At 38.8% G+C, this 12,330-nt stretch overlaps 2 long non-coding RNA genes across 2 annotated transcripts in view; both read left to right on the forward strand.

Annotated features, from left to right (window-relative positions):
• The window catches only part of LOC109154649, a 2,828-nt gene extending 1,296 nt beyond the window's left edge, over positions 1 to 1,532 (forward strand). Inside the window, exon 3 of the long non-coding RNA XR_002049751.1 lies at positions 1,299 to 1,532. This is a non-coding gene — a long non-coding RNA (uncharacterized LOC109154649). The remainder of the gene's footprint in view (positions 1 to 1,298) is intronic.
• Positions 1,533 to 9,972: 8,440 nt separating this feature from the next.
• LOC109154773 lies at positions 9,973 to 11,166 on the forward strand. Its single transcript, XR_002049779.1, has 3 exons — positions 9,973 to 10,057; positions 10,142 to 10,267; positions 11,040 to 11,166. It is a non-coding gene; the product is annotated as an uncharacterized LOC109154773 (long non-coding RNA).
• The last annotated feature ends 1,164 nt before the right edge of the window (positions 11,167 to 12,330 follow it).

Genomic DNA, 12,330 nt, shown 5'->3' on the forward strand with positions numbered 1-12,330 from the left:
ACGGGCGGAACGGCGGGTAGGGGTCCACCCGCAGCCCCACCCGCGGGGTACGTTGGTGTGTGGGAAAGGCTCCCGCGGGCGGAACCACGGGTAGGGGTCCACTCGTGGCCCCACCCGCGGGGTACATATATTGTAGCTTGTTGGGGATTTGTTCCCCATGATTCTTTTGACTCGGTATTTGGTCTTTTGACTTCCCGATATTCTTTTGTGGAACTATTTGAGTGTCTTCTTGATGTTTCGTATGTCTAGAACTATATGGTAGGATTCCATGTAGGTTTTGGTGTCTTGAATCGTGCTAAGTGTTCAACCTTGTGATTCGTTGAACCGTGATGAGTCTTGTGTGTTCTTCGGAACTATGTTTGGTTTACCCGTTTGATAAGCATGCTAGTTCGGTGTTTAAATGCTAGCGTGTGTGGTTTGTTTTTTCCTATTGTGGATGATGACTTGTGTTAATCATCGTTGTTGTCGGATTGTGATCCTTCTCTTGTTGAGTATGGTTTCATATCTTCGTTGTGATCCGTTGATTGATTCTTATTATGGTGTTGTATGTGTCGCTGTACCTGGATTGCACAATTAATGGTATGGGACATTAGTCACCAAGGTACGGCAGTGGTCCTCGTGGTGGCTATGACGCGATTATGGAGCTTGTGACCTGAGTGATGGGTTCACGTTTTCTTGGGAGGCATGTGTTGCAATGTGTGTGATTGGTACCCTCGTGTACTATGAAATCGGTGGTAATGTTGGAGATTGTCGAAGTGGGAACGACGGTCATCGGAGGAATAAAGTTGGACTTGGTGTACAGGGGTCCTGGAGGTAATGGTTGGAACTAGCTATAAGGTCGGGGGTAGCCATAAGGTTGGAACCGGGCATAAGGAAGGCATATCAATTCGTGATGGGTGATGTCACGAAGGCATGTGTTGCCGTTGTGTAATTCTCTATTCGTGACGAGTGATGTCGCGAAGGCATGTGTTGCCAATGTGTGTCTCTTATCCTCTTGTGTTGTGCATATCGGGTGATGTTCTACTGAGTGATGGTAGAATACGCCTTGAGCCGTTCTTGTGTGTCGTTGTCACTTCTTGTTGTCTTGGGATGTGTTCCCTTATCCTTATTGTGGGAGTATTTAGTCTTGTGATTGACTTCTATCCTTGGCTTTGAACTTATATATATATATACAGTATTCCGTTTCGAAATGATTTTGTATATACTACCTATCTATATATGCTATTGACATGTATTGGTGGGTTACCAGCATCATTCGCTGACCGGGCGTCGTCCCATTTTATCTATGTGCTTTTCAGGTTCCGAGTAGTGGCGAGCGCGATCTAGTAATGGATAGTATAGATCCCTCAGACTATGTAGTTTGTTTTGGGCCTGTGTGCCTTCTATGTTGGATTTTAGACTTGTGTATGGTTGACCTTGTCCCGTTAGACTGATGGATTGGATGTTGTTTTCACATGTGCGTTCACCATAGCGTGGACGTGGCATAACACTCTTAGTTTTCCAGCTTTTATATAGTTAAGTCTTCCGCTGTGTATGCTTATATTATGGTTAGATTATCTGCATGTTTAAGTTTAAAATAGCCTGGAAATCGGGGGTGTTACAACGGTGACCGCTTTGAATTACATTTCCGATCGAGCGGCGAGCTGAATCCTTTGCAGACGACTTAAATACGCGACGGGGTATTGTAAGGGGTAGAGTGGCCTTGCTGCCACGATCCTCTGAGATTCAGCCCTTTGTCGCTCCGATTCGTCCCTCCCACCCCATATCCAACCTGCATTACATCACTCCCTATCAAATCCAATTCAATCCACAGTATTACGCGAGAGGTTATAATTCCACGATTGGTTATGATGTCTAAGTGGTTACGCGCTCAATCAAGATACAAAGGCTTGATAAAATGGTTAAGTGTCCAAGTATTCACAAGTTTCAAGTTCCGTGTACAAGTGTTTAGTGCCCAAGGACTTACCACATTTCACTCAAACTTCGTTGGTGCCTACGTTGCGGACGGATGTGCCACGATGGTACCTAAGTGCGGACAGAGTTGCGTACGGAGTGGCTAACTGCGGACGGAGGTGGGTACGAGGTGCCTATGTTGCTGAAGGAGGTGCCTAGCAGGTGCCTAACTTGCGGACTGATGCGGCCCGACGGTGCCTAAGTTGCGTACTTATGCGGAACGATGGTGCCTAAGTTACGGACAGTTGCGGACTTATGCGGAACGATGGTGCCTAAGTTGCGGACAGATGCGGAACGATGGTGCCTATGTTGCGGACTGTTGCGTAACGATGGTGCCTAAGTTGCGGACAGTTGCGGAAAGATGGTGCCTAAGTTGTAGACTTATGCGGAATGATGGTGCTTAAGTTGCGGACAGTTGCGGAAAGATGGTGCCTAAGTTGCGGACTTATGCGGAACGATGGTGCCTAAGCTGCGGCCAGTTGCGGAACGATGGTGCCTAAGTTGCGGGTAGTTGCGGAATGATGGTACCTAATTTGCGGACTTATGCGGAACGATGGTGCCTATGTTGCGGACTTATGCGGAACGATGGTGCCTAAGTTGCGGACTTATGCTGAACGATGGTGCCCAAATTGCGGAATTATGCTGAACGATGGTGCCTCAGTTGTGGACTTATGCGGAACGATGGTGCCTAAGTTGCAGACTTATGCGGAACGATGGTGCCAAAGTTGCGGAAGAATGACGATGGCTGTATGTATTTACTATAATTACTTACGAGTAGAAATGTATGATGTCGAAGCAAATGGATGCTTAAACATGATTTTAGGGTAAAGATTAGCGTGGATTAATGAATATTACCTCTCATTCTCTTTATTTTATTTCTCGTATAGCAATTATCTCGTATTGTATATATGGGATATGCTGCGATTTAAAAAAAATATATATATATTGGTCGCAGGAGAAGCTGGTGACCAAACTGGTCGCCTTTCCTAGCAAAGGAGAAACCAGCGACCAAAACTGGTCGCCTTCTCCGATGAAGGAGGTGATAAATTTTTTATTTTATTTTCTAAATCACATACACGCGACTTACATGTATACGAGATATGCAAGTTCCACTTGTGTGTTTGTTTGATTGCGAAGAAAATAAAAACAAAACAAAATTATCTGATAACATTTGTTAAATGATCTTCTTTTTTTTTTTTAATTTTTGTCTTGTTTTTAAAAATGTCCTATTTTTGTCAACTTTTTATGTTTTGTTCTCATTAGTCTTTGGCCCTAATAGTGTTCCCACATGACACACCTTTCAATTGCACTCTAATGGCTTTATGGAGATATTTTGTGGTTTTTAAAGAGTTTTTGTAAGTGTGATTAAGAAAGAGAATATAGGAGAGAAAAGAAAAAAAAAAGAGAAAAAGATAATAACAAAATTGATTTAAAAAAAAAAAAAAAAAAAAAAAAAAGGATTGTCAGCGTGTCTGAAGTGCGTGCACGTTCCTGTTGGGTGCACTTGTGACAGGCCACGCGAGGCTGTCATGAGTGATCCATTTCTGTTATGGTCCCATATTTGTGTCAATAACTCCATCTTTGGAGATAAACCTCAACTCTATCTCTCTTACCTCTCTTTACGCCATATTGATTTTTTTTTCTTAAAAATTGTGCATTATATATCCGCAGTGTGCAGATGTGGATGGCCTTACACACTCCATGTGTAGATCTTGATCTCAGTAATTAGGGAACCAATTAATCAACCCGGCCCCACTTGGCCACTTGTACACCTCACCCTACCACCCTTAGACAATTAAGTTAACCCCCACTGTACAGATCTCTTCATTTGACCCAATAGGGACTTGAACAGCTCACCCACAACTTTGAGGCAAGGGGAACTATATATATAATAAGCAATAGGCACCCTTGAAGCTCTCTTCTTAGTTCTTACCACCATTATAATAAGCAATGGGCACCCTTGGAGCAGTACGTGACTATAGAAAATATATATAGAGTAAATACGCAAAATGGTCCATCGACTATAGTTAAATTCACAAATTGGTCCTTGACTTATGATTTTAACCAATTAAGTCCTTGACTTTGCAATTTCAACTCAATTTAGTCTTCTTTTAGTGTCACCGTTTAGTTGCCGTGAAACCCAAGGACAGAGTTGTAATTTCACATGATTCTTGCCCTTCTCCTTCCGCAAAGCTCCCCTGTTTCGCAATGCCGGCAAGTGCAGTTTCGATTGGGGGAAAGCGGCGTCTGTGATCCCTCTCTCGTTCACATCGCGATCAATCTTGATGCGGACTACCTCCGCGGCTCAATCGTCGCCGTTCATTCGATACTGCTGCATTCTAGGTGTCCCAAGACTGTGTTCTTTCCATTCAGCTATTGTAGGCACCGGGATGGGGCTTGCATTCACATTCTGACCAAATAAATTTGAGCCATGAAATAAATGAGCAAAAGGTCTAGAGTCCATACCTGGATTAGTCATAGATGGGTGCTGCCCATCTCTTGTGCGATTACCAAATGGAGGCTTATTATTTGGCACAAATGAGGTGCCAGCCGAATGGGAAACATCACCTGGCGGTGCCCCCATGGTCAGAATTAACCACCCCCACCACCAATATTCCCATTCGAAATATGCTTATTCGGCCCTTTTTTCAAATTAACATCATTAACAAGTTAACAACATTTTGAGCATTGACACTTGGCCTACACGTGGAGCATTAGGAGCAGATGCATGCAAAGGATCAGTAGGCATAACACTTTGCCCATCCAAATTAGAAATATTAGAAAAAGGCAAAGCACTATGTGTTAGACTAAAGTATCACATGCATCATATAATATGTGATAATAGGATCGACTAACCTCCAGCCATAGTTCTTGCGGTTGAGCGATCCGGACTGCTGCAGAGATAACGAGTATTTTGTCTCTCACTTTACTCAGCTCTCTCTAGATGGTGTATGAGGTATGTAATGTGAACAGTGAGAGGACTAGTGACCTTATATAACCACTGGCCATCATTGTGATTTATTGTCTTTAGGTCTCCTAAACCCTAACTAGACTCCTAATCATAATGGCAGTCTAGCTATTAAGTTATTAGTGTTGCACCACATATCAAATACTGAATATTATCATAACTTATCCTAATGTTATAATAATAGTAACGGATAAACGTTACATTCTCCCACTTGGTGCAAGCACTACCACTCAATAACAGAAAAACACCAACCATAATGATATGTTCTCATTAGCACGAGTAGTATCCATTATGATCAAATGCAAACTGCCACTGAGCACTTAATTAGGAAACAAAACCCAACGAAATAAACCCTATGTTTATTCCAAGTCCCTGAAGTACATTTTCTCATCAATATAAAGTAAATGAAGGTGTACACACTTAATTGAGAAAATGTCTGAATGCCAAAGAATTTTATTAAAACTGAATGTATATATACAAATTACAAATTGGGCGAAAGTCCCATTTTCTGAATCAGATCCTTGAACTTAAATAGTGGCATGCCTTTAGTCAAGAGATCTTCTAACATCAACTCAGTATGAATGTGTTCAATAAATACAACTTTATTTTTGACATGCTCCCTAATTGCTAAGAACTTGATGTCGGTGTGCTTTGTTCGACTTCCACTTTTGTCGTTCTTAGCTAGGAAGACTGCAGCTGAGTTGTCACAGTAGACTTTCAATGGCTTAGATATAGAATCCATAATTCTAAGCCCAGATATAAAATTCTTTAGCCAAACACCCTGTGAAGTAGCCTCGAAACAAGAAACGAACTCGGCTTCCATGGTAGAAGTAGCTATTAAGGACTGTTTAACACTTCTCCATGAGATAGCCCCACCGGCCATAATGAAGACGCACCCAAAAGTTGATTTTCGAGAATCAACACAACCAGCGAAGTCCGCGTCTGAATAACCGACAAGATCTAAATTGTCGGTCTTCCTAAACCCAAGCTTGTAACCTTTGGTTCCTTTGAGATACCTTAGAACCTTCTTTACAGCTCCCCAATGGTCTAACCCCGGATTGTGTTGGTAACGCCCTAGCATTCCAACCGCAAAAGCAATATCCGGCCTCGTACAGACTTGAATATATCCAAGACATCCAACTGCTGCAGCATAAGGGATGTTCTCCATGGATTCCTTCTCCAAATCATTTTTCGGACATTGGTCCAAACTGAATCTATCCCCCTTAGATATGGGAGCAGCGTTTGGTGAACAATTTTGCATATGAAATCTCTCTAAAACTTTGTTTATATAGGTTTCTTGAGATAAACCCAGTATACCCCGGGACCTATCTCTCTGAATTTTAATGCCAATAACATTAGAGGCATCACCCATATCCTTCATATCAAAGTTCTTAGAAAGAAATTGTTTCACATCACGAAGCATCCCCTTATCATTGGTGCCAAGTAAGATGTCCTCCACATATAAAACAAGAAAGCAAATTTTACTCTCACTCACCTTCTGGTATATACAGTTATCTGAGGGATTTTCAACAAAACCAAATGAAGAAATTACCCCATCGAATTTGATATACCATTGACGGGAGGCTTGTTTTAAACCGTATATGGATTTCTTAAGCTTACATACTAAATGCTCACCACCCCTAGAAGAGAAACCTTCAGGTTGTTTCATATAAACCTCCTCTTCTAGATCACCATTTAGGAAAGCGGTTTTCACATCCATTTGTTGCAACTCAAGATTAAAATGTGCAACTAATGTCAGAATGATCCGAAGTGAATCTTTCTTTGATACAGGAGAAAAGGTCTCCTTGTAATCGATTCCTTCTTTTTGAGTAAATCCCTTGGCAACAAGCCAGGCCTTGTATCTCTCAATGTTTCCTAATGAGTTTCTTTTAGTCTTAAAAACCCATTTACAGCCAATGGCCTTGGCCCCATTAGGCAACTCAACAAGATCCCAAACTCCATTGTCCTTCATGGAATTCATTTCATCTTTCATGGCTTCCAACCATAAGTCAGACTGTCCACAATTTGTGGCTTGAGAGAATGTTTCAGGATCATTTTCAGCCCCTATGTCAGATTCTTGTAGATACGAAACATAATAACTAGGAACTGCTGATCGCTTTATCCGAGTAGACCGTCTTAAGGTTGGACCCTCGTCACCTTGCATGCACATTATTTAGAGACACTAGTATTATTTTTAGCATTCTGGACATTATTTGAAACATGGCTAATGCTACTACCATTAGGGACCACCAACATTAGCAGAAATACCTCGATTGCAAGCTCTGACCCACTCAAAGCAGGTGAAGACCCAGCCACATTCACCAGACCACCGCCAACTGACAACGGTTGAGACTCCCCAGCAAGACCACGAACATCGCCCTCACTCACAGCCACCAAAGGCCTCGACTCTCCACTATGGATAGCCTCAACAGTGGCCAGAACAAGAGAGACATTGGGGGTATGGCAAGCTGGGTTCACAACAGTTGGATCAACGTCTTGAGCCACTCTGAGACCACCGCCACCTGTCCCCCCCTTTGCTCACCTCCTCTGCTCGTCGTGCGGTGACCGATTGGGCATTAACTCCCGGAAATTTTGGATGTCCCCGATCAACAATCGCAGTAGCGACGAGTGGTATCCACACATCTCTAACCCCATACAAACCTTCAGAACCTCCATGCATCGGCTGGGACAGCGGCAACGACACCATTGACGATGGGGCGATCAGATTCTCGGAGGGACTGCGTGAAGACCTCCGATCAACAATTCGATCATTGATGAGCAACCTCGAAGCCTTCCCAACACCAGCCAAACCCTCGAAGCCTTCCCAACCCACCTGGGAGTGATGGTCATAGATCTAGGGAAATGGAGGCCGTCTGGGTTTACTTAATTAGCGTATGTGGTGAAGTGCAAAGGCGGGGAGGATATGAAATTACTACTGGAGCTATTTGAGATATTACAAAAAATACTGGAGCTACCAGTGGATCCTCTCACGAACTATGGGAGGATGAGGACATGGACGCAGAAGAAGGAGGTGCATGCGAGCAAAGCGTGGCCAATAATAATGATGTGAAACGCACAAGAGGTACTCTACTTGCGCAATCTAAAATTTCATAAGCATGCAACATTTATATTTTATAGCGTGAAACCGGCCATGAGAGTTGATATTTTTATATTATAGCTAGCTAGGGCGTATCATTTACATTATATACCTAGACAAATATATATTTATTATTAGAAATACATATAAATAATATATGTGTGTGAGATAAATATATATTTATTATTAGAAATACATATAAATAATATATGTGTGTGAGATAAAAAATAATAATTAAATCTTCCTAATATAATAAGTATATATAAAAACTAAGTTAATAATTAGTCATTTTAGTATGTACTCCGATCCGTATAATATAAATGATGTGGTTTGTGTTATTTATTTATTAAATATTAAACCATAGTAAATAAAAATATAAATGTAATAGTTCTAGTATTGTGTAGTTGTGTTTAGTTACTTGATCTATTTACCCCTCAATAATATAATACCGGGAAAAGTGTCAAATTAGCCCCCTAAGTGGATCGGATAGTGCAATTGGGTCCCCTAACTAAAAAAAGCTTCATTCAGATCTCTTAAACCTATAAAAATGTTCAATTAAGTCCAAAGTGACTTGTTTAACAGGTTAGGTCTTCACCTGGTTGACACGTGTCTTTTTAAAATGTTTTTTTATTTTTTTTTATAAAATTTATTTATTAAAATATATATCATATATATAAATAAATTTAAAAAAAAAAAAAAACAAAAACAAAACAAAACAAAAAAATGCCTGGAAGTTCTAGGGAGGGGGAGCACCGGAGTCGATATTTACAGCCCAGAGTATGCCGGTGTTTACAGACAAGTGTGATAGTTACAGCTTTGGGTTGATTCTAACTGGTCTGGTGACCGGAAAGCTTCTCACCAATGTGTTTTTTCAACACACAGAAGAGGTGTATCCGACGATATGGTAAGAAATATGGTGAGCTCTGGAGACCCAAAACGAGCCATTGACCTTAAGTTGCTTGGAAATGGGTACGAGGAGCAGATGATTTTGGTTCTCAAGATTGCTTGCTTTTGAACTGCTGATAATCCAGAAGAGCGGCCTAACAGTAAGCAAGTTAGGTGTTTGTTAAGTGAGATCTAGCATTGAGCGGACAAAGTAAGCAGCCAACGGATCGAAGGTTTGATGAAATAAAGAATGTATTTAATTAGTGTATTGTGTTATGTTTGTTGGAAGTGTGTTGATTTCTTCAATTCTCAGTTCGGTGAGTGTTGTTAATGAAATTCTGGAGTTTTCTGCTTTATAAACTTCCCCACATCCACCTTTTCCAATCATTTCTATTGATGCCAGTCCAATCCAAAGCTAAAAGTGTATACTACTCCTGTATAGCAGAGTGCATACCACCTAAGTCCAATGGTCATCAATTCATCATAAGATAAGCAAAAGGAAAAGTGAAAGACCGGCAGCTTCCCCTATTCGCGGCTTCACGCAAAATCCGACGGGAGTCCAAGACACGGAGACCTCTAGACAGCAGAACACCTGCGGCCGGCGCCTTTGTGGTGCTATTTTTTTTTTTTTTTTAATATAATATATATTTTAATAAATAAAAAAACAAAAAACAAAAAAACCTGTTAAACAAGTCACTTTGGACTTAATTAAACACTTTTACAGGTTCAGGGGACTTGAATAAAGTTTTTTTTAATTAGGGGACCCAATTGCACTATCCAACCCACTAGAAGGCCAATTTGACACTTTTCCCTATAATACCCTTCACCGTACTATACCTTTAAATTAATTGTAAGCAATATATAGTCAAAACCAAAATGGAATTGAATGCAATAGAATAAAAATGTAATTATAAAATAAAGTGGGGCTTATCGATCTCCTAGCTACAAGCTAGCTAGCTAGGTTACAACTTAAAAAAAAAAAAAAAAAAAAAAAAAAAAATGAAGTGTCTGTGTATATATATATATATATATACTGCAAATTAAATTGAAGCTAGCTACATTGTGTTCTCAACTCTCAGATGGCTTCCAATAGGGAATCTGCTAGGCGTTCAAGAAGAAGAAAGCAAGAGCAGTTGGCAGAACTGGAAAACCAGGTATATATTAATTAATTAATATAAATAGACAGATTTTTAGTTTCCATCATTATTGCTTTTTTTATATATTTTTTTTCCTGGCAGGTTGATCAACTACGAGGAGAAAATGCATCTTTGTTCAAGCAGCTTGCAGGTGCTGCTCAGCAATATAAAGACTCTTCAACAAATAATCGAGTGCTTAAATCAGATGTGGAAGCATTGTGAGCCAAGGTAATTAACTAATTAATAGTTTACACACATATATAGGGTCCCGTTCAGATGCGAACCTGCACAACAAAGAATGAAATGCATACTACATAAGTGCACAACAACAACTCCAGCTAGCTCCGCAACTATGTACTACCGAATGCACCACACCTACTACATGATGCACCAAAACTAGTACATTAATGCACTGAAATTAATTATTACACGAATGCACTGTGTTGCTACATACATTCATGCATGTAGTACCTACGGTGCTATACATTCATGTACGTAGAACTTATGGTGCATTTCTCCATAAGTTTACAAGTTCACATGAGAAGGCTGGTTCTTATTTAAAAGCACCTTAAGCACAAACCTCAGGTACTTAAGTTCTAACAACTACTCACATTAAGCACACAACCCACACACTTTAAGCACAAACCACATGCACCTTAAGTACAAACCACACGCACATTAAGCGCAAAACTCACGCACATTAAGCCCAAACCCAAGCACCTTAAATTTACCTAGATGCAAAAATTACCAAATTGCCACCACATTTAAAAAAAAAAAAAAAATTGGTAATCTTGGACGTTGATTTAAGTAAGATCAATGGCTCATATTTAACCGCACCTAGAGTTGCCAACCACACCAGAACCTTATTATATATATAAGAGATGGTGTGAATATAAAGAGTTTCAAATAGTATAATATAATATCAACTAATTACAATTTATTTATGTAATAATGATGTATCGTGTGGTTTAATTTGTATATGTAAATGTAATGTAATTAGGTGAAGCTAGCAGAAGATATGGTTGGTCGAGGTTCAGTGAATTCTAGTTTGAGCCATCTTATTCAAAACTATCTCACCGCTCCGGCAACTACACTAGGCATTAATAATGTATGTCCAAAGATGCACTTAAATCGTCCATTACGATGCGTATTAGCTTCCTCACGCTGTGGATGTTCAAGAAACTTTCTCAGAGACGGAGACGATATGTTTTTTTTTTTAAATTTTAAATAATAATTTTTAAAATTTATTTTAAATTAGGGTTGACCTGCTAGAGATCTAAAAAACCTACAAATTAGACTAATTGTACGAAATTGGTTAGTTTTGGGATCCAATTGTAGTTTTGTAGGTTAAGTGACCTAATTGCATTATTGTGTGCAGTTGGATAGTCTATTTGACCTTTATTCCAAATTTTATTATAACAAGTCAACAAATCAACAAAAAATTATATTTAAAAAAAAAAAACTCAAATTACCTTTTTATGCATAAATTTTATTAACATTAATAGTTTTTAATAATATATATATAACATAATTATACTATTTCAATATGTAGTCTGTGCATCACACGGATAAAATACTAGTTCAAAATATCAGTCAAATTGTATTTTATATATATATATATATATATATATATATATATATATATATATATATATATATATAACATATTATTACCGATACATATATAAAATATTATTATTTGCTGATAAAAATTGTGTACTAATCTAAGCCCGCAATACTTGCAATTAGGGTGGGTAGGATGCAAATTATATCGTGCATCACGGTGCTTGATTGATCATGCATCGCGCATCAAAACAACGTCGTTTTGTTTAATGAAAAGAAACGGCATCCGTTTCCTGCCGTTTCGTACTTCCGCAAAAAGTAACTCTGTTATTCAGTTTCATTTTGTATACACTGCAATGTCAGTTCAACACAACTACAGTTTCACTTCGATATAACTACAGTTTCATTCGATATTTATAAACTCAAATATGTGAAAATGTTATTTAACTTTATTTTATATATATATATATATATATATATATATATATATATATATATATATATATATATATATATATATATATATATATATATATATATATATATATATATATACTATAGTTTTATTAAAACAAAACTACATAATCATTTTGATATAATTACAGCTTCATTGTACAATATACACTCAAACATGTGAAATGTTATTCAGTTTCACTTTATATACATTGCAGTTTCACTTCACTACAACTACAGTATCATTTTGATGTAACTGTAGTTTCATTTGTCGT

This window comes from Ipomoea nil, unplaced genomic scaffold (genome assembly GCF_001879475.1).
Source record: "Ipomoea nil cultivar Tokyo-kokei standard unplaced genomic scaffold, Asagao_1.1 scaffold2653, whole genome shotgun sequence".
Lineage (NCBI taxonomy): Eukaryota > Viridiplantae > Streptophyta > Magnoliopsida > Solanales > Convolvulaceae > Ipomoea > Ipomoea nil.